The sequence below is a fragment of the Bos grunniens genome, chromosome 1 (assembly GCF_055505025.1).
Source record: "Bos grunniens cultivar Pamir isolate PY7600 chromosome 1, Bosgru_T2T1.0, whole genome shotgun sequence".
Classification (NCBI taxonomy): Eukaryota; Metazoa; Chordata; class Mammalia; order Artiodactyla; family Bovidae; genus Bos; species Bos grunniens.
The window spans coordinates 25,274,052-25,294,831 of NC_141165.1; the positions used below are offsets into that span (position 1 = coordinate 25,274,052).

General features: G+C 39.7%; 1 protein-coding gene across 11 annotated transcripts in view; it reads left to right on the forward strand.

Annotated features, from left to right (window-relative positions):
• Positions 1 to 114: 114 nt before the first annotated feature.
• Positions 115 to 20,780, forward strand: part of NCK1 (NCK adaptor protein 1) — a 76,875-nt gene continuing 56,209 nt past the window's right edge. For 3 of the 11 annotated variants that reach the window (XM_086355932.1, XM_086356181.1, XM_086356599.1), the window contains exon 1: positions 115 to 623. The gene's annotated coding sequence lies outside the window, so the exon portion shown is untranslated. Of the gene's footprint in view, positions 624 to 9,914; positions 10,594 to 20,780 lie in introns of all 11 variants that reach the window. The other 8 variants (XM_086355791.1, XM_086355875.1, XM_086356096.1 and 5 more) reach the window with 5 other exon arrangements.

Genomic DNA, 20,780 nt, shown 5'->3' on the forward strand with positions numbered 1-20,780 from the left:
TATCATATTGGGCAGGAAGGTGGGTTTCCTGTCCGCGCGGGTCCGCCCAGGGCCTCGCGACCAGTCGGCGCTGCAGCCCCGCCCTCCCGCCGCGCGCGCCCCGCCCCTCTCCCCAGAGCTACGCGGCGGCAGAGCGGAGGCCTCGTGCCGTAACGGCCATCGCGGCGGCCGTGGCGGCGTCCCTGCCCTCCTCAAGTGAGCTGGCGCCGCCCGGGCTCGGCAGAGGGGAGGTGAGACGGTCCTGCCTGCAGGCAGACGCAAAGACAGGCTTTTCTCGTCCGGGGAATCCACATAGCCCGTTACTCGCGGTGCTTCCTCTTCCCTGCTGAAGTTAGCTCCCGGGGCGCCGTCTGCCGGCCCGGAGCTAAGCCGGAGGGGGCGGGGAGGCCGCTTGGTCGGGCCTGGGCTTTTTGCCTCGCGGCTTTGCGCGACCCTCCGGCCACTGCCCTGTGCGGCGTAGTCCTACGACCTTCCTGTCCCTCTCTGGAGCGTCGGGTCCGGGTGACCGCTGCGGCCGGCCGCCCCCGGAGACTGGGAGGTCGAGTGTGTGGCGTGCACCCTTCTCCTTTCTTTTCCTCTCTAAAAGTCCTGACGGCTTTGTGGCGCATTCCGAGGCCGCGGAGGTAGGGACGTGGTGGTGGTGGTGGGGACGCTTACCTCTAGGAGTGGGAGGGAGCCGTTCCGGGTGCGCAGGATGGACATCCTCGGGATGCGCCTCCCGCCCCTCCCCCCCACCCAGCCCCCTGCCGTTTCCCTCGTCGGGAAATCTGGGTTATTTTAATATTATGGATTCGTACGTGAGTTACTTGGGCTGTAAGCTTTTGACTTGAGTTGTAATATATCCGGGGGAAAAAATGTATCTTGATAGTTGATTTTTGTAACCTTTCTTATGTGTATCCACAAAAGTTTGCCATTAGAAGCTCGGGAAGCTGAATTTTGTGCGGGACTGAGAACCCTTTCTTTTTAGACGCCCAGTTTAGTGTCACACTAATGAACTAGTTACTTAAAAATAATTCTGCCTGTTAACTTTGGCAAGAAACCATGGGAGTTAGGAAAGGATGAGTTGAAGGAGAAATTTCTATCCCTATCTTGGGTGGTGAGCAAAAAAAACTCACTGTCCAGTCAGGACGAGTAAGTGTTGCAAGAGGTATTCATTTTAAAAATCTTATTTTGGTAGATGTAAGAAAGACCAACCATACAGTTTATTAAGCAGATGGAAAGCGCTGTGTCTCAACCTTCAGGGACTTTACAGAGTAAATGGGAAAATTATCCAAGGAGAAGGTTCTGTTTGGTAATTGTCAGTAATGTTCAGTTCTTAAATAGGTATCCCACTCATAGTTTAATAGAAACTCGAGAACTACGAATTGGTTGATTAATAGTTTTATTTCATTTTCATGGCAAACTTTACCATCTTCTTCTTTGGAAAATTGTGAACAGTTTGCAGAATGTTCAAGATTTCTCAGCTGTGCTTTTTCATGTTACATTTTAAACTTGTGTGTTTGTTTTTCTAAATATTTAGTCTAGATTTTACTAGTGCTTTCAGGTCCTTGAAAATAAAACTTGAAACATACATGGTAGGTTTTGTTAGATATTGAAATATATTTTAGGCCACTGGATTTTTGCACCTTTGAGAACTTCCCTGCCAAAACTCAAGGTAGATTTGATGCAAATGTTGTTAGAAATCACTTGTCAGGAAGACTTAATAAATCCATATCCTGTCTATTTTATTCTTTTATAGTTTAACAATTTTTACAATTTATTTCCCTTTGTAATATGGAAAAATATCAGATATTTTTCTGCCTACACCAGAAGACTAAATGATTTTCTTATTTAGTCAATAAGTAGAATTGGAGGAAACTCTTGAAATCACTAAGCATTTAACAAATTCTCTGTCAATACTTTGCTGTGCTGTTTTAGGAAGACAACTGACAGGGCCAGAAATGACATTCAAAGATTATTTAATAAGGCAACAATTCTGTCTGTTCCTCACTTTATTTGAAAGATATAATTTATAGTCTTCCTTCAAAACTGATTCCATATGCTGACATTGTTTTGGTGATATTTATCATGCCTTAAACTACCCAGGCATAAGCCCTGGTTTTATCTTAGACTTCCTCTCACCACATAACATTGCCCAATTTTTGTCAGCCATTTTCTGAAATTTCTTTCAGATAGCTGTTCTAACCACTCGTTTCTTTTTTCCCCCAGTAGCTTTTAACCGGATTTTCTGCCTCTTTTCTCCCTGCTTTGTATGTTCTGGCTTCTGCCTTGTTCTAAAATAGTGCTTCCACCCGCCCTCATTGTTAAACCAGCATTAGTTCCCTGTTATTGAGGGTATAGTTCAGAATTCCCAGCCTTCTAACAGTCTGCTCAAAACCTGTTTTTTCTGATGATAACAGTAATTCTCTATAGGAGCTGTCCATCCGAACACAAACCAATCTCTTGTTCTTATCTAGATTGTGTATTTTTCTGCCTTCATGTCTGTTGACACTTTGACTGCCTATTTATTGCTGCTAAGTCACTTCAGTCGTGTCTGACTCTGTGCGACCCCTTAGACGGCAGCCCACCAGGCTCCCCCGTCCCTGGGATTCTCCTGGCAAGAACACTGGAGTGGGTTGCCATTGCTAGTATTTTTTAAAAGAAATTTTCCTCCTTAAATTAAGTGGCAAGTAAAGTCAGATTTTGTTGACATTTCATATTTGGTCCTTGCGCACAGCCTTCTAGATCTTTCTGTTCTCTGTGTTGTTGCTTTCCTTTGAACCCACAGCCCTGTTTTATCATTTCTTTGGTTTTTAATATGTGGACTTGTATTGTAATACTATGGAACAATATTGTGGGAATGTTGGAATCCATCCTTCCATTTTATACATAGGGAAAATGTAATCCATACAGACTAAGTTGACTGAAATTCACCTAGTGACCCAGGCAGAGCTGACTTAAACCTTAATTTCCTACTTGGTTTCCTAACTCAAGTTCTCTATATTAAAAAAAAAAACTGTGTTTATTCTTATGAAACTATACTTCTTTTCATCTCTTGCAGTGTCGTTTTGTATTGTTTGCTTCACATGACTTTGCATTTTGTGTATTAATTAGATTCAGAACTTCTGTATGAGGGGAGGGGAACCTTTATGACCTGACTTGTTTGGATCATTGAAACAGTGATTTAAAGTCTACATGAAGTCTTTCTCTAGCTTGTTGGGTATGGTAACAGCATTAACTAAAATAATATTGGTGTGTCCACTGTTGAGTCCTATGACCCATTAAAAGTGAATCTCTTACAAGTTTTACTGTTGGATTTTAGTTTGAATCTCTTGAAAAAGAGAAACTCTTTGGGAGCCTTGAAAGTAAATGTGAACGATGTATTACTTGTAAGGCATCTGAGTGTATTGATCTAACTAAATGCTCTTTTTGATAGAACAGGAACACTTTTGCTATTTTTTCATTTTGTTCTGTCAAGAACCAGATTATTGAGCAATTTGTTTATTGAGCAGAACATTCTGAAAATCATTTGTTCCACTTGGAAAGTTGGAGAGCTTTTGTATGTTTGTTCTTCACACTCTGCCCCTCCCCCAACTCTAAAATTTCTGTTAAAAACAGCCGCAGAGAGTTTCTTCGGTATTTTTCTTAATATTTATGTAACAAGACAAGTAGCATAGATAAATTAGGTGAAATATCTCAGGAGAGTATGCTTGACATTTTTGGCCTGAAACAAATTAGAAGCTATTTTTGTTTTATTTTTTGGTTGTTTGTGAATGGCTTATTTTTATTTGTTTAAATAAATTATCTGCTAAAATAAACTGTTGAAACACTGATTCTCTTGTTCTTTATTCCTGAAATTGTACTTAAGGAGTGCTAAATTGGATAAATGTGCTGTGAGTAATTTCTGTTCAAACAGACCAGTTGAATAAAGCATTGAGGTTATGGCTTGGGGAAATGTTTTTAAAAAATGAATGCATCTAGAAAGGTTTTTTTTTTTCTTGGTGAACCAGCCTTCCAAAAGTCTCAGTACATGCTTCAAAATCATGTTGCACTTAGTTCAGATAATAAATAGAACAAAGAATTTAATATTCCTTGTACTTCATGCCTATTCCAGGTATATTATGAAAACAGTTTATTAATTAAACAACGCATTGGAAAAGTTTTTGGAAATGCATGATCACTTCCAGATACAGTATAGGTACATTTTAGGAACACTTCTGTACCACCTCTCAATTTGCTGCCTGGGAAGTCAGGTTTTTTTTCCTCATTTTTCTTTCCACATGTTCTTAGAAAGCCCTGTGAAACTTTCCATAATTTAGCTTTTGCCAGCTTCTATCTGCATCTCTTGTCGTTATCTTTTTCCTTTAGGCTGCTCGAATAGTCAAGCTCCTTTTTGCCTTGTAGCCTGTGAACCTGTCTGGCAGATAGCTTCCTTAGGGTAATAAGTATTAAGTTTGGCTGCTAGTAATAAAAACACATCAAATAATTTCTCTCCTATGCCAGAGAAATCTAGAGTTTGCATGGCACTCGTTTTTTTAGTGTTATTCCTATTTTTTTTTTTTTTTACCTATTATAAATAACTTTGAAATAAAGGTCTTTGTGTATAAGGCCTTAGAAAATTTTCCTTTTGATTAGTTCCTGTTGTGGGATCCATTTGAAAAGTCCATTGATTTCTTTAAAAACTTGTTTAGAGACAGTATTGTTACATTTTTTTAAATTGTAAGGTGCCCAAATTTCAGTGTATCCATAATGAATTTTTCCATTTGTAGGCATCATATTACCATCACCCCGGTCGAAGTATAGAACATTCCCAGTGCTCCAGAACGCTTTCTCCTGCTTCCTCCCAGTCTGTGCCTCTTGCCTCCCAAAGTAATCACTGTTTTCACCTGTATTACCATAGATTATTTTTACCTGTTCTTGAACTTAATGTAAGTGGAACCATACTGTATATACTCTTTTGTGGCTGCTTATACTTAACTTTTTGTTTGTGGATTCACTCATGATGCTGGGTGCAGAAGTAGTTGGTCTTATTCACTGATGACTGTATTTTGTCGGATGAATAAATATGGGGGAAAAAATCACCATTAATGAATACTTATTTACATTTTTTAAAGCAGTTATGAATAAAGCAGCTGTGAACATTTACTTAAAACTCTTTTAGTGGACATACACCCTTATTTCTTTTGAGTGTGTGTGTGTGTGTGTGTGTGTGTGTGTATATGTGGGAGTAGAATTGCTCTATTTTTGTCTACCAGTTTTTGCACTTGATCAAACTAGTTCTTTAGCTGGTCTATAGTAGTTTCCTGGAATTTCCCCCATTACCATAAAACTATTCCCTTTGCCTTAAATTTCTTATTTTCTGTGAATCATAATTTTTTTTATTGGTTTGACCCCACTCATTTTGATGGGTTATATTGCACAGTAGATTCCTGTGAAAAGTTGAGATCTGTATTAATAACCCCTCCTTCATTTATTTATGTAGGTCTTCCCACTGATTTGGTTGGTTGAGTAATGTATTGTAGATTGGAAATAATTTCCCTTAGAAATTCTGAAGGCATCTCTCTGTTGTTTTCTAGTTTATAACAGTTTTAGGAATTCTGAAGACATTCTGATTTCTGATCCTAATGCTTTTGGCCATTTTGGAGTTTTTTTAATTTCATGAGACTGTGACTTGGCATACTTCCATGAAATACATCTAGTTTTGTGCATTTCCCTAGATGTTATTCATTGTGCCCTCCAAATCTACCAAATTATGTTCATCAGTTCTGGTAATTTTTCTTTAATTTCTTAATTGATGGTTAGATTAATTGCCTAGGACTGCCATAACAAAATACCACAGACTATTTGTTTTAAATAACGGTACTAATTTTCTCACAGTTCTGGAGGCTGGAGATCAAGGTGCCACTGGGATTGGTTTCTGATGAGTTTGCTTCTTGGTTTGTAGACAGCTGCCTTTTCACTGTGTCCTTACAGGGCCTTCTGTGGAGAGAACTGTATCTTTCCTCCTCTTAGGAGGATACCAGTCCTGTTGGATTAGGGCCCCACCCTTATGACCTCTTTTAACCAAAGGTTGTATTTCCAGATGCAGTCTCGTTGGGGGCTAGGGCTTCAACGTACGAATTTTGACAGGACACAATTCAGTTCATAACAGTGGTTTCCTCTTCTGTTTGTATCTCCTCTCTCTATGAAACTTCTGTTATTTGTTTGGATCTCTTAGACTAGTCCTCTAATACTTTCTTTTTCTTTTGCTTTTCACCTCCTAGTCTTTTTGCTCTATTTTATCTGGGACTCTGTTAAGTTTATTTCCTAAGCCTGGTGTTGAATTTTCCTTTTTTTGTTGTGAAGATTTTGATTTTCCAAGAGTTGTTTTTCTCTTAAAATTTCTCTTTTATAGAGCACATCTTGGGTTTGTGTCATGGATGCCTTGTCTTTAATTTCTGAGTATAATTTAAAAAAAAACAAAACTTTTTTTTCTTTTTACAGCCTCTTTGCTTCTAAATTGGTTTCCAGCTTTTCATTTGGAGGCTTACTTAAGTGTCAGTAATCCTTGGATGTTATCTAGAGAGTGAAAGTCTGAATTGATGGGGACTTAAAGACTTGATGGTGGCCTAAGTGAGCCATTTTTAAAGAAAACCCTGATTGATGTCCAGGAGGTGTTTTCCTCTTGGGTCAGGTTTGTGAAGGAAAACGAAAATCTGCTCCAGTGCTGAAAATTTGGCTGCCAGTTTTTTTTGGTGTGAGGGGCTGGATTTCTCAATCCTCTACTTTTGGTAGGGTATGCTGCTACTACTAAGTCTCTTCAGTCGTGTCCTGCTCGGTGCAACCCCATAGACGGCAACCCACCAGGATGCCCCTTCCCTGGGATTCTCCAGGCAAGAACGCTGGAGTGGGTTGCTATTTCCTTCTCCAGTGCATTAAAGTGAAAAGTGTAAGTGAAGTCGCTCAGTCCAGTCGTGTCCAACTTGTAGCAACCCCATTGACTGCAGCCCACCAGCCTCCTCCGTCCATGGGATTTTCTAGGCAAGAGTACATGCCAGTCTTTAATTCTGGTGAGAGTGGGGAAGCCAGCCAGTCTGAATGATACTACATTTTTAAAGGGTTGTAAAAAAGAGAAGAATATGTAATAGAGACTATGTGTGGCCCATAAAGACTAAAACGTTTGCTATTTGGCCATTTACAGAAGAAGTGTGTACCTTGCTCTTGTTCTAGTGGTTTTGATTTCCTTTAATAAAGCTTCTGGACTATAACTACTTTTAGTCCTACTCAGGTTTAAGTTTACAATCTTGGAACTTCCTGAAGCTCTTTGTTTTAATTTAGTCTAGTGCATAACATGGAAATTATGACTAAGAATCGGTAGGATATACTCTGTTCAGAGATACGAGATATTTTTAATTTAAAATCTCAAAAAGACACAAAATATTGAAGAAATAAACCACAACACATAACGCGTGTATGCGTGCATTGTTCTTTGTCTTGTCACCTAAGTGCAGAACATGAGTGCATATACTTTGGAAAACGGCAGAGTGACAGTTGTATTAAGAACAGGCCCAAGTCATATTTTAAATGAGCCACTTTCAACTGCTCTCTGTAGTCAGTAAACCATAATTGGCAGAATAAATCGGCTCTAGACAGGAAGCTGTTCCAGCAGTAGTATATGTCTATGTGTGTGTATGTGCGCTTGTATTTTTCCACCTGATATCAGTCAGAAATGAGAGAATTAATGTAAGCCATGTGGCAGAATGGGAGAAACAGGAATTACATTGTTATAGGAAATAAATGTCTTATCCTTTAAGTCCTAGCTGCTGAAAAACTAAGTTATGTTTAGTCTTAATTGTGTGAGCAGTCTCATCACAGGTTTCTGTATAATGATCTTTTCTTTCCTCTAAATGATAACTGTCTTTAGTGTTTATGTGTTTTTCTTGTTTTGGCTGCACCATGTGGCATGTGGCGTCTTGGTTCCCTGATCAGGGATCAAACCCATGTCCCCCGCTCTGGGAACATGGAATCTTAACCACTGGACTGCTAGGGAAGTCTCTGTTATTTTTTGATATGTTTATTCCAGAGTTATTTCTATGAATGTATAAACTCATGCTAACTTAAAAATAGGATCACATGCTACATCTTGTTTTCTAACTTGTCTTTTATAAACATCCTTTTAAGTCAGAATGAAAGTGAAAGTCACTCAGTTGTTCGTGTCTGACTCTTTGCGACCCCATGGACTGTATAGTCCATGGAATTCTCCAGGCCAGAATACTGGACTGGGTAGCCTTTCCCTTCTCCAGGGGATCTTCCCAACCCATGGATCAAACCCAGGTCTCCTGCATTGCAGGCAGATTCTTTACCAGCTGAGCCACAAGGGAAGCCCCAGAATACTGGAGTGGGTAGCCTATCCCTTGTCCAGCAGATCTTCCCGACCCAGGAATTGAACCAGGGTCTCCTGCCTTGCAGGCGGATTCTTTACCAACTGAGCTATCAGGGAGGCCCTGAGTCAGTATATATAAGTTTAAAGATTCTAAAGTCAGGCAACTTAAATTCCAGTATAGGTAGACTTCATCACTATTTGTTTGGGCTTAAGCCTTTTTTTAAGCTTATTCTTCAGAAGTTTATTATAAAGTTTACATGATAAAGTTGGCTTAAAACTCAACATTCAGAAAACTTAAGATCATGGCATCTGGTCCCATCACTTCATGGCAAATAGATGGGGAAACAGTGGCAGACTTCATTTTTTTGGGCTCCAAAATCACTGCAGATCATGACTGCAGCCGTGAAGTTAAAAGACGTTTACTCCTTGGAAGAACAGTTATGACCAACCTAGACAGCATGTTAAAAAGCAGAAATATTACTTTGCCAACAAAGATCTTTCTAGTCAAAGCTATGGTTTTTCTAGCGGTCACGTATGGATGTGAGAGTTGGACTATAAAGAAAGCCGAGTCCTGAAGAATTGATGCTTTTGAACTGTGGTGTTGGAGAAGACTCTTGAGAGTCCCTTGGACTGCAAGGATATCCAACCAGTCCATTCTGAAGGAGATCAGTCCTGATTATTCATTGGAAGGACTGACGCTGAAGCTGAAACTCCAGTACTTTGGCCACCTGATGTGCAGAACTGACTCATTGGAAAAGACCCTGATGCTGGGAAAGGTTGAAGGCAGGAGGAGAGGGGGACGACAGAGGATGAGATGGTTGGATGGCATCACTGACTCAATGGACATAAGTTTGAGTAAACTCCAGGAGTTGGTGATGATCAGGGAGGCCTGGCATGCTGCAATTCATGGGATCACAAAGAGTTGGACACGACTGAGTAACTGAACTGAACTTACATGATAATTCATGCGTCCTCTTAACTGCTAAGCAATGTTTGGTGCACATTAAGAGCTTTAGAATCAGTTTCTAGGTGTAAAATACCAAGGTTCAAAGATACAGAGGTTTTGAGTGTTGATAATGGTTGCCAAAGTACTATTCAGAAAAAAATACCTATTTATCTATTTACCAACAAAGTGTTCCTTGTCTTTGCATTGTTATTCTAATTTTTGCCAACCTGGCAGATAAAAAACTGGCAGAACTAAAAAGGAGACAAATCTACAAATATAATTTGGGATATTTTAGCGTAACTTTACGTGTGCTGGGAAGATCCCCTGGAGAAGGGAAAAGCTACCCACTCCAGTATTCTGGCCTGGAGAATTCCATGGACTATATATAGTCCATGGGGTCACAAAGAGTTGGACATAACTGAGCGACTGAGCAACTGAACTGAGTGTAACTTTAGTAATTATTAATAGTAGAATACTATTAATAATTATTATTAATAGAACAACTACATACTCTTAGATTATTATACAAAAGACTTCTGTGTAAAGATGAATGAGTGAAAGATACATTAATTTTTACTCCCCTCCAAAGCCTACCAAGATTATCATATAGAATTTTTTTTTTTATAGATTTGAACTGTACAGGTAAAGAAAATGGAAGAAACAGTGAAATTTGGAAGCTGGAAAGCAACAGACTGATAGAAACATCTTCAGTTCAGTCACTCAGTCGTGTCTAACTCTTTGTGACCCCATGAACCGCAGCACGCCAGGCCTCCCTGTCCATCACCAACTCCTGGAGTCCACCCAAACCCATGTCCATTGAGTCAGTGATGCCATCCAACCATCTCATCTTCTGTCGTTTGCTTCTTCTCCTGCCTTCAATCTTTCCCAGCATCAGGGTCTTTTCAAATGAGTCATCTCTTTGCATCAGGTGTCCAAAGTATTGGAGTTTCAGCTTCAACATCAGTCCTTCCAATGAACACCCAGGACTGATCTCCTTTAGGATGGACTGGTTGGATCTCCTTGCAGTCCAAGGGACTGTCAAGACTCTTCTCCAACACCACAGTTCAAAAGCATCAATTCTTCGGCGCTTGGATTTCTTTTTATAGTCCAACCCTCACATCCATACGTGACTACTGGAAAAACCATAGCCTCGACTAGACGGACCTTTGTTGACAAAGTAACGTCTCTGCTTTTTAATATGCTGTCTAGGTTGGTCTAAGAAACATCTTAGTAGACTTAAAAATGTTCAGTTCTGAAGTGGGAAAAATGGAAAAGAATCCTCAGGCTCAGGAATTTGCAGCATCAGGTATTGTTGTGGAAGAAGCACCCTAGAGTGGTGCTAAAAATAGGATTGTTTGAAAGCCTGTTTAAGGAGTCAGCTCAGTCAATTGTAATAGCCAAAAAATTAGAAACAGCCCAAGTATCCATTACCTGATAAATGGTAAATAAAATGCATATTAGAATAAAAATAGTGAGGGACTCATACATGTTGTAGCATGAATGAACCTTAACAATATGTTTATGTGAGAGAAGCCAGTCACAAAAGACCACATATTATGTGATTCTATTTTCTATGAAATGTCTTGAAAATACAAACCTATAGAGATATGGAGTAAATTAGTGGTGGCCTAGGTCTGGGAATTGGGGAGATAAGAGGGAGATGGGAAATGGCTGCTCAAGGGTACAGATTTCTTTTTGGTGTAATGAAAATGTTCTAAAATATTGATGGTAACACAACTGAATGTACTAAAATCATTGAAATGTATGCTCTAAATTGATCACTTATATAGTGTTTGAGTTATATCTCAGTAAGCTCTTATTTAAAAAAAAAAAGCAGCATGAGCCTAGATATTTTTGTCAATTTGTATAGCTAAGTGACTCCCCTCTTTACTACCTCAGCAGAAGACTGAAGATTTATCCTCTACAGTGGATAAAATGCAGTGTCTCTGAGAGAGGGATAGATACTAGGTATAATTGAAGACCAGGTATCCTACAGAGAACACTTGGATTACATAAATGTGCTCAATGTTAGAACCTTATTTAAGTCTCTTCTCTTGGGGCCTAGAATCTTGACAGTCAAGTAGGAACTTAGAGCAGGGTTCCCAAGCCTCCAGGATCTAATGCTTGATGATTTGAGGTGAAGCTGATGCAATAATAATAGGAATAAAGTACACAATAAATGTAATGCATTTAAATAATCCTGAAACTATACCTGATCCATGGAAAAGTAGTCTTCCATGAAACCAGCCCCTGGTGCTAAAAAGGCTGGGGACCGCTGACTTAGAGGATGATTCTTGGTATCGGTACAACCAAGAAGAAAAACTCTTTTAAATTATACACAGTCAGTTTTAGGGGCCAGCTTTTAAATATGAGCAAATCAAGGATCACCGGGTTAATGAGAAAAGCTTTTTTAATACAGGAGACCAAAACAAATAGAAAAAAAGAATTTGGAGCAATCAGAGCAAAAAAAAAAAAAGCTTTTGAAAATTAGAGGGTAGTAGCAAGAAGAAAACACTCTAGAAGAATAGAAGTTGAAGTAAGTGTTAGTTGTGTCTGACTTTTTGCGACCCCATGGACTGTCCAGCTCCGCTGTACATGGGGATTCTCCAGGCAAGAATACTGGAGTGGGTTGTATGCCCTCTTCCAGGGTGTCTTCCTGACATAGGGATTGAACCCAACTTTGCCTCATTGCAGGCAGATTCTTTACTGTCTGAGCCACCAGGGAAGCCCTAGAGCAGACCTTGAATAAAGTAGAGGAAAAGATGGAAAACAGGTTAAAAGAAAACAGCAATACAATTCAAAAGTCAGTCCAGGAAATCAACTTCCAAGTAACAAAAATGCTGGTAAGAAAACAGTGTAGAGAAGAAATATTCATGAAATATTAAAAAAGAAAACCCAGAGAGTTCAGGAACATCATTTTACATATTGAGAGGTCTTCTAAGTACTCAAGGAAAATGAATGAAAAAAGATAAATGTACTCAGAATCAGTGTCTGGTCAGGAAAATGAAGACCGTGCTACTAATAACAGAATTTTTATAATACAAAGAATTATTTAGCCATATGTAATGGGTTAAGTTGTATCCCTGCAAAATGATATTTGAAGTCCAACCTGTAGTACCTCAGAATGTGTCCTTACTTGAAAAGATTGTTTTCAAAGGTAATCAAGTTAAAGTAAGAAGGTAAGGTCATAGAGTATCCTTTAACCCAGTATGACTGGTGTTAAGATTTTTTTTTTTGGAGTTGGACTATTTTTAAAGTCAGTATTGAACTTGTTACAATGTTGCTTATGTTTTATGTTTTGGTTTTTTGGCTGCAAAGCATGTGGAATCTTAGTTCCCTGACCATGGATTGAACCAGCACCCCTACACTAGAAGGCAAAGTCTTAACCGCTGGACTACCAAGAAGTCCCAACTGGTGTTCTTTAAAAATAGCTGGGAAATTTAGACATAAATCTGGACACAGGTATGCATAGAGGGAAGATGGCCATCTACAAACCAAGGAATGCCTGCCTTGTAGAAGCTAGGAGAGAGTCCTGAAACAGATTCTTATTAGTACTTTGAGAAAGTACTGAAGTACTTTCAAAGTATTGTTTGCCAATACTTTGAGTTTAGACTTGTGGCCTCTACAACTGTGAGAAGGATTTCTATTGGAATCCAGTCTAGTTTGTGTTACTTTGCTACAGCAGCCCTCAGAAACGTATAGACTAGGTAATTAGAGGATTGAAAAGGCAATAAGGGAACTTTCAGGTATCACAAAGATAATTAACTGTAGGAAGTAATTTCTAGCCCACCCTTAGGTTTAGGAGAACAAAGAGAAGAGATTGGAATTAAATACTGAAGAGTGTCCCTGAGGCACTGGAACTCAAACTTCTAAGAAGTTGCTGTTGTGCTCAGGAAGTAAAAGTATTTTAGGAGACTTGATGAGGCTGGTCTGGGAATGGCAGGAGAAACACAAAAGTTGTTAACCGAAAACCAGTTGCTGATAACTAGAATAATTGCTATTGCCAGAGTGAAGGTTGACCGTTGATACTGAGCTGAAGGAGTATCTCTCTGTTTCTTCCTTCAGTCTTCCAGTGTCTTGCTAGTGTCCCTTTGGGCAGAGTCTAACAGGAAGCCAGCTAGCAAAGAAATGTGGTTTGCAGGGTTCCAGCCCCTACAGAGCAGTGAAGAGTAGGTTTGAACTCTGGGACAATAGCCTACTAACCAACAGACACTGAAATATGTTATTGTAAAAGTTTGGAATACATGGGCCAAAGAATATCTATAAACTTCCAGAGGGGGAGAAATGGGTCTTTCAACTTCAGAGGTTGAGTATTCTCAACTGCACTCTCTCAAGCCAAAAGACTGAGCAATGCCCTCAAATTCTGGAGGAAAATGATTTCCAAGCTAGAATTCTTTACCCAGCCAAATTATTACAACTATAGAATGTAGACATTTTAAGTCATGCAAGGTTTCCAAATATTTTCTTCCTCACTAATGCTATTGTGTAATTTGCTCCACCCACCAAAAAGAAGGAGTAAATGTCAGTGAGAGAAGAAGGTGAGCAATATAGAAGCAGGAAATAGAATTCTAAAGGGACAAGTGGGATTCTTAAGGTAATAAAGAGGGAGGATTCCCTTAATGCTGCTGCTGCTAAGTCGCTTCAGTCTTGTCCGACTCTGTGCGACCCCATAGACGGCAGCCCACCAGGCTCTCCCATCCCTAGGATTCTCCAGGCAAGAACCCTAGAGTGGGTTCCCATTTCCTTCTCCAATGCATGAAAGTGAAAAGTGAATGTGAAGTTGCTCAGCTGTGTCTGACTCTTAGCGACCCCATGGACTGCAGCCCACCAGGCTGCTCCGTCCATGGGATTTTCCAGGCAGCAGTACTGGAGTGGGGTGCCATTGCCTTCTCCTCCCTTGATGCTAACTGATTGCTAAGTGCAAGAGCGGTGAGTCTGGATTTGAATAGGTGAAAAGGCCTTTGTAGTTTTATGACAATGAAACTATTAGAATACCTTGTGTCTGTATCTCTTAATTTAGGCAATTGGCAAAGAGTTTGAAGTTGATTAGTGATGTCTTTTGCTTACTTAGTTGAAGCCTAAGAGCTTCATTTTAAGAGCTGGAGTTTAGAGCTTCATTCTGAAATTACTTTTCTCTTGCACTGTCCCTTAGTTTAATCGTGTCACGTGATTATACATAGTATTGGTATGTGGTTGATTCACAAATTTCTGTCTCTATGCAAGACCTCTGCTCCAAGGTCCAGAGTCATAGATTATATCTATTATCTATTACTTTGTAAAAGCCACTCCAAAACTGAGTGGTTTAAAACAATGATCATTTTATTTTGTTCATAGGTCCACGTTTAGGCAGGACTTGGGTAGAGATGGCTTGTATCTGTTCCATGAGGTATCATCTATAGGTGGCTTACTCATGTTGCTGACAAGTTGTTAATAGTTGATTGGGGGTTCTGTGGCTGGCTGTGGGTTCGGGACCTTGTTTCCTCTCCTATGGATATCTACCTAGGGCTGCTTGGGCTTCATCATAACATGATGGCTGGGCTCCAAGAACAGGCTTTTTTAGAGTGTCCAGCAGAAGCTGTGACAGTTTTTATTATGACAGCCTTGGAAGTCGGGTAGCTTCACTTCTGCATAGTAATAAGCATACCATTGTTCAAGGCTAGGGAAATTGCCTGTCTTCTCCTCACTTCCCCCCATTCAGAGGCGGTGTCTAAATCATACAGAATCATGCAGTATTGAAGATACTGTTTGAACCATTTTTGAAAAATACAGTATGCCACATATATCAAACTTTTTCCTTTATATTGCCACTTGTATATTTTAGAGATTTTGAACTTAAAACAATCAAAATAAATTCTTAATTTCTTACTCTTAAACTCCACCTTTCCCTTCTTTCCTCCACTAGTCCACTCCATTTCATTAAATGGTATTGCCATTCACCTAGTAGCTTGCTTGCTTTCTTTACTTCCCATACTTCTAGTCCATCCTGTCTCTTTGAACTCCAAATACATCTTGAATTCTTCTGTTCTCTATCTACACAATCACCATAACATTCATGTCCAGGCTACCAAGCCACCATCATCATTTCACTTGCACTCTTGTCAGTATTTATTTGAGATATGATTAACATTTTATTAGTTTCAGGTATGCCATGTAATGATTCATGTCTTTTTAAAAATTTGTGGTAAAATGCTCATAACATAAAATTTACCTTTCTAACCAGTTTTAAGTGTATATAGTTCAGTATTGTTAAGTAAATTCACATTGTTGTACAACAAATCTTCAGAACTTTTCTGCCTTGCAAAAACAAACGCTGCACTCACTAAACAACTTGCCATTCTCCCATTCCCACAATGTCTGGCACCCACCATTCTCCTTTCTCGTTCTTTTTGTTTCTCTTTGTTCTGGTTACTTCGTGTAAGTGGAATCACTGGCATTTGTTTTTTTATGGCTGCATTATTTCACTTAGCATAGTCTTCATGTGCAAAATTTTCTTCCTTTTTAAGGCTGATAATATTCCATTGAATATATATACCACATACTGTTTATCCATCTGTTGATGGACACTTAGTTTGCTTCCACTTTTGGCTATTAAGAATAATGCTGCTATGAACATGAATGTACAAATGCCTATTCAAGTCTCTCTTCAGAAATTGCTGGACCACATGATAATTCTCTGATTTTTTTGAGGAACTGCGATACTTTCTTTTGAGGAACTATGATTCCTCCCTCCCTTCCTTCGCTCCTTTCTTGATAGCAGCTCTCCTAATGGATACAAGGTGATATCTCACTATGGTTTGAGTGTTGTTTTCCTAATGATTCATGATGTTGAGCACCTTTTCATGTGCTTGTTGGTCATTTGTATATATTTAGTTGTTGCCATTAAGTCGCTAAGTCCTGTCTGACTCTTTGCCACCCCATGCCATGCACTGCAGCATGCCAGGCTCCTTCTGTCCTTCACTCTCTTCCTGAGTTTGTTCAAATTCATGTCCATTGAGTCAGTGATGCTAATTAACCATCTCATCCTCTGTCTCTCCCTTCTTCTTTTATCTTTAGAGAAATGTCTGTATAAGTATTGTATTTAAAATTTTTGTTGTTGAGTCTTAAGTAGTCTAATGGACCAGTTTATATTTCTACTGTTTTATTTTTTCCTTTAACTAATTCTTCACCAGTAGTCAAAGAATGGTTTTTAAGATTTCTGTATTAATCGTGATATGCTAACAGCTCTATTAAGCAACAAATCTTAAGTGGCTTAACATGATGGAAGTTTATATTACTTTCTCACATCAGTCTACTGTATATGTGTTGTGGAGGATTTGTTACTAAATCATGTCTGACTCTTTTGTGGCCCCATGGACCCTGCCAGGCTCCTCTGTCCATGGGATTTCCCAGGCAAGAATTCTGGAATGGGTTGCCATTTCCTTTTCCAAGGGATCTTCCCGACCAAAGACCCAAACCCGTATTTCCTGCATTGGCAGGTGAATTCTCTACCACTGAGCCACTAGGGAAGGCCCTGTGTGAATAGAGTAGGAGTGGGGCTGCCTCTACTCTATGTGGTAATTCAGAGGCATAGGCTCCTCTATCTTTTTAAGTTATCACTGTCACATAACAATGTAGCTTTTGAGATGGTCTTGAAAAGGGAAGCAAGTATGGAGGAAGATTCTGGGGTCTGCTCAGAAAGTGACATACATCACTTTCACCCACATTTCATTGGTTAGAACTGAGTCCCATGACTCCGCCCAACTACAGAGGCTGCTGAGAAATGTTGTATAGCAGTTGTACTAATGAGAAAACATAGATATTCATGAGCAATAGCTCTAGCAGTCTCTGTCACAGTGTGTATTAGATTAGAACTCCCCTGATTAAGGGCTTCCCGGCAATGGCACCCCACTCTAGTACTCGCCTGGAAAATCCCATGGACGGAGGAGCCTGGTAGGCTGCAGTCCATGGGGTCGCTAAGAGTTGGACACGACTGAGTGACTTCACTTTGACTTTTCACTTTCATGCATTGGAGGAGGAAATGGCAACCCACTCCAGTGTTCTTGCCTGGAGAATCCCATGGACAGAGGAGCCTGGTGGGCTGCCGTCTATGGGGTCACACAGAGTCGGACACGACTGAAGTGACTTAGCAGCAGTAGCAGCAGCAGGTGGCTCAGTGGTAAAGGATCGGCCTGCCAGTATAGGAAATGGCAGGTTCAATCCCTGAATCTGGAAGATCCTCTAGAATAGGAATTGGCAACCTACTCCAGTATTCTTGCCTGGAAAATCCCATGGACAGAGGAGCCTGGCGGGCTGCAGTCCATGGAGTTGCAGAGTCAGACATAACTGAGTACAGCACAGCCCAGCCCCTGATTAAAACCCTTTAATAACTTTATTACCTGTAGAATAAAATTAGCCTATATCTGTTCCAACCTTATTTTGTACCACTTCCTCCTTAATATTCTCAAGTTATATTAGAATAGGTTATTTTCCATAACACACCAAACATTTTTCCTGCTGGAGCCTGTGTGCTTTGCAGTTTCCTTTGCTTGAAGCACTGTAAATATTTAAATAACTTCCTCATTTTCATCTTCATTATCAGCTTAAAATCCATTTATAACTAAAATCGCAAACAAAAATAGCTCTCCTATTCTCTTTTAGGACAGCACTATGTTTATATCTGCACAGCATTTACCACAATCCTTAATTTTACTTGAAAAAATAATTTGTTTGCTTTAGGTAAGCAAGAGTTGTCTTTCTCACTTACCCCTGCAATACCCAGCCAATGCTTAGCACACTCTAGTCATTCCGTAAATGTGTTGTATGAATGAATGACCATTATACTGAACAGACTGAAATGGAGAGGTTGGAGTGAATTAATTATAACGAACACTTCTAATGGTAGTTTAGGTGAATTGCTGAGGGCTTGGGTTTTAGTTGTGGCAGTGCCAATGAAATAGAAAAGGATAGACAAGAAAGGAAAAAATGTATGCAAATTGCTGTGTGACTAAAGTGGGGAGTCTGGGTAAAGGGAATGATAATGGTTTGTAATTTACAGATGAGTACAGAGGATAGAGGAGCCTGGTGGGCTACATTCCATGGGGTGGCAAAGAGTTGGACATGACTCAGCACAAAGAGGATAGAAGAGTTGGCATTTTGGAGTTAATGATAAGTTGGGATTGATACTGTTGAGTTTGACATGATAGCAAGACTTTCATGTAGAAATATTGAGGAACAGTGGCTTGGATTAGAGCACACGATTGAAATTTTAGATCTGGGAATCAGTTGACTAAGGTGGAAAGATGAGGCCACGAAAATGGATGATCTACTGAAAGTGTGTATCCTGATAAGAGCAAAGGGAGAAGAAAAAAAAGAGAAGCCAGAAATGGAAATCAGGAGTAGGTAGAGAGGGAGGAGGAGAACCAACTTAATACAGGGTTAAGGAAGCCAAGGCATTTCAGGAAAGAAGTTTAACTTGACTGCTGCTAGTGTGCCATTGCCGGAGAAGGCAATGGCACCCCACTCCAGTACTCTTGCCTAGAAAATCATGGATGGAGGAGCGTGGTGGGCTGCAGTCCATGGGGTCGCTAAGAGTTGGACACAACTCAGCGACTTCTCTTTGACTTTTCACTTTCATGCATTGGAGGAGGAAATGGCATCCCACTCCAGTATTCTTGCCTGGAGAATCCCAGGGACGGGGGAGCCTGGTAGGCTGCCGTCTCGGGTTGCACAGAGTCGGACATGACTGAATCGACTTAGCGGCAGTGTGGCTATTCCTTGTGATGGCAGTATTAATGTCTGCTTCATAAGGTCACTGTGGGGATTATTAACATATTATATTAAAAGCACTTAGTGTACTTGCTCTTTTCCTTAAGTGCCCAGTAAACGTTTTGAAGTGAAATTCAATAAGACAATACAATTAACCATCAAGGAGACATTAAGTAGTTTGTAGAGGAAGAAAAGACTTCTTGGTTTGCTGTAGCATCTTTTCTTTAGATACACATTCTTTTTAAATGTTGTAGATAACATTTATGAATTTATTTTGAAGTGTTTTTAGTAGGAATTTTCTGACCGGAAAGTGTGCAGAATCATAGCAGTACAATGACAGTTCATCTGTTCATGCTTCTTAACCACATCCTTTTACTGAATCTTACTCCAGATGCATTTATAATGCAGGTGCTTCTTTGAACGGCATTGTCCTTTAAACTGGGTTGAGATTAAATTCTTATTTAACATTGAAATTAAATGAAGGTATATTTAAAATGGAAGCGTAGATTAATATGTCAAATTGTATTAAACTCAAAGAGCACTTGACTTTTTGGTAGTGGAACTTAGTTAGAGGTAGTGTGACGAAATTCCAGTTCCATTTATGTAGCTACCACAAGATTCTGTCTCCAGATAATCAAGTAAGAGAGCCCTACGAGGAAAGGTGTGGGAGCTTCCCTGCATTCATTTTCATCATTGTCTTTTTGTTTAGGGTTTTTTTGGCAGCTAACCTGCCAAAAAAAAGTTTGATTGTTACATAGTTTGCCTGACCAGTTTCTCATTTTTTCTTTTCTTATCTTCACATGTATTATTATGAAAAAAATAAATTATTGTTGCTTTTTCATAATCAATAGCAATCTGTAAGTAAGAGTAGTAGTTTGGAATAAAGGGTAAGGTAAAAAGTCAGGGAGGCAAGGAAAGACCTGTATAAAGTGAAGGAGGGGAAGAGAAAGGGAAGCCGAGAGAGAATTGGTGAATGGAGCTTCTAAAGGTTATCTTCTGCTTTGCCTCAGGTTTCAACTTGCAGTGAATTAGCAGTTGAAAATTGTGTTGCCAGTAGCATATAATTGATGACTTTTAGGTCATTTGCTACCTGGAATGGACATAATTTCTTTATAAAATTCAGATATAACTATCATTAAGTTAGGTGGGAGGATAGGGCAGGAAAGGATGCTTATGTAGCAGGCACTGTACTGTTTTACATATTACTTTGTTTAATCTTCACAACGGCTCTGTAAGTAGATGTTATCAAAGCACAGAGAGTTTAACTTGCACATGGTCACACACTTAATAAGTGTCAGAGCAAGAATTCAAGCTGTGATGTCTCTGTTTTCTTGTAGTTAATCTTTTATTCATCTCTTTGCTTCATTTTACAGTCCCAGTCAGTCCGTGGGCCCTGTTGACATTAAAGAAAAAAGAAGCTTACTGAGATATAGTTCCCATACATACAGTTCACCTATTTAATGTATACCATTCTGAAATCAACCACAGAAAGAGAAATGAGGAAAAAAATGATTATATGGAGACTTAACAACATGCTACTAAAAAACCAATGGATCACCAATGAAATCAAAGAGGAAATCAAAAAAATACCTTGAGATGAAGTGTCCAATTCAGTAGCTTTTAGTACTTGTGCAGTTTTGCAGCCGTTACACATAGAATGTTTATGCCACCCCTGAAAGGAGACCCCACTCCTGTTGCCACGGTCTGACCAGCCCTACCCCCAGCCCTCCTGTTACTCCACTTCCTCTC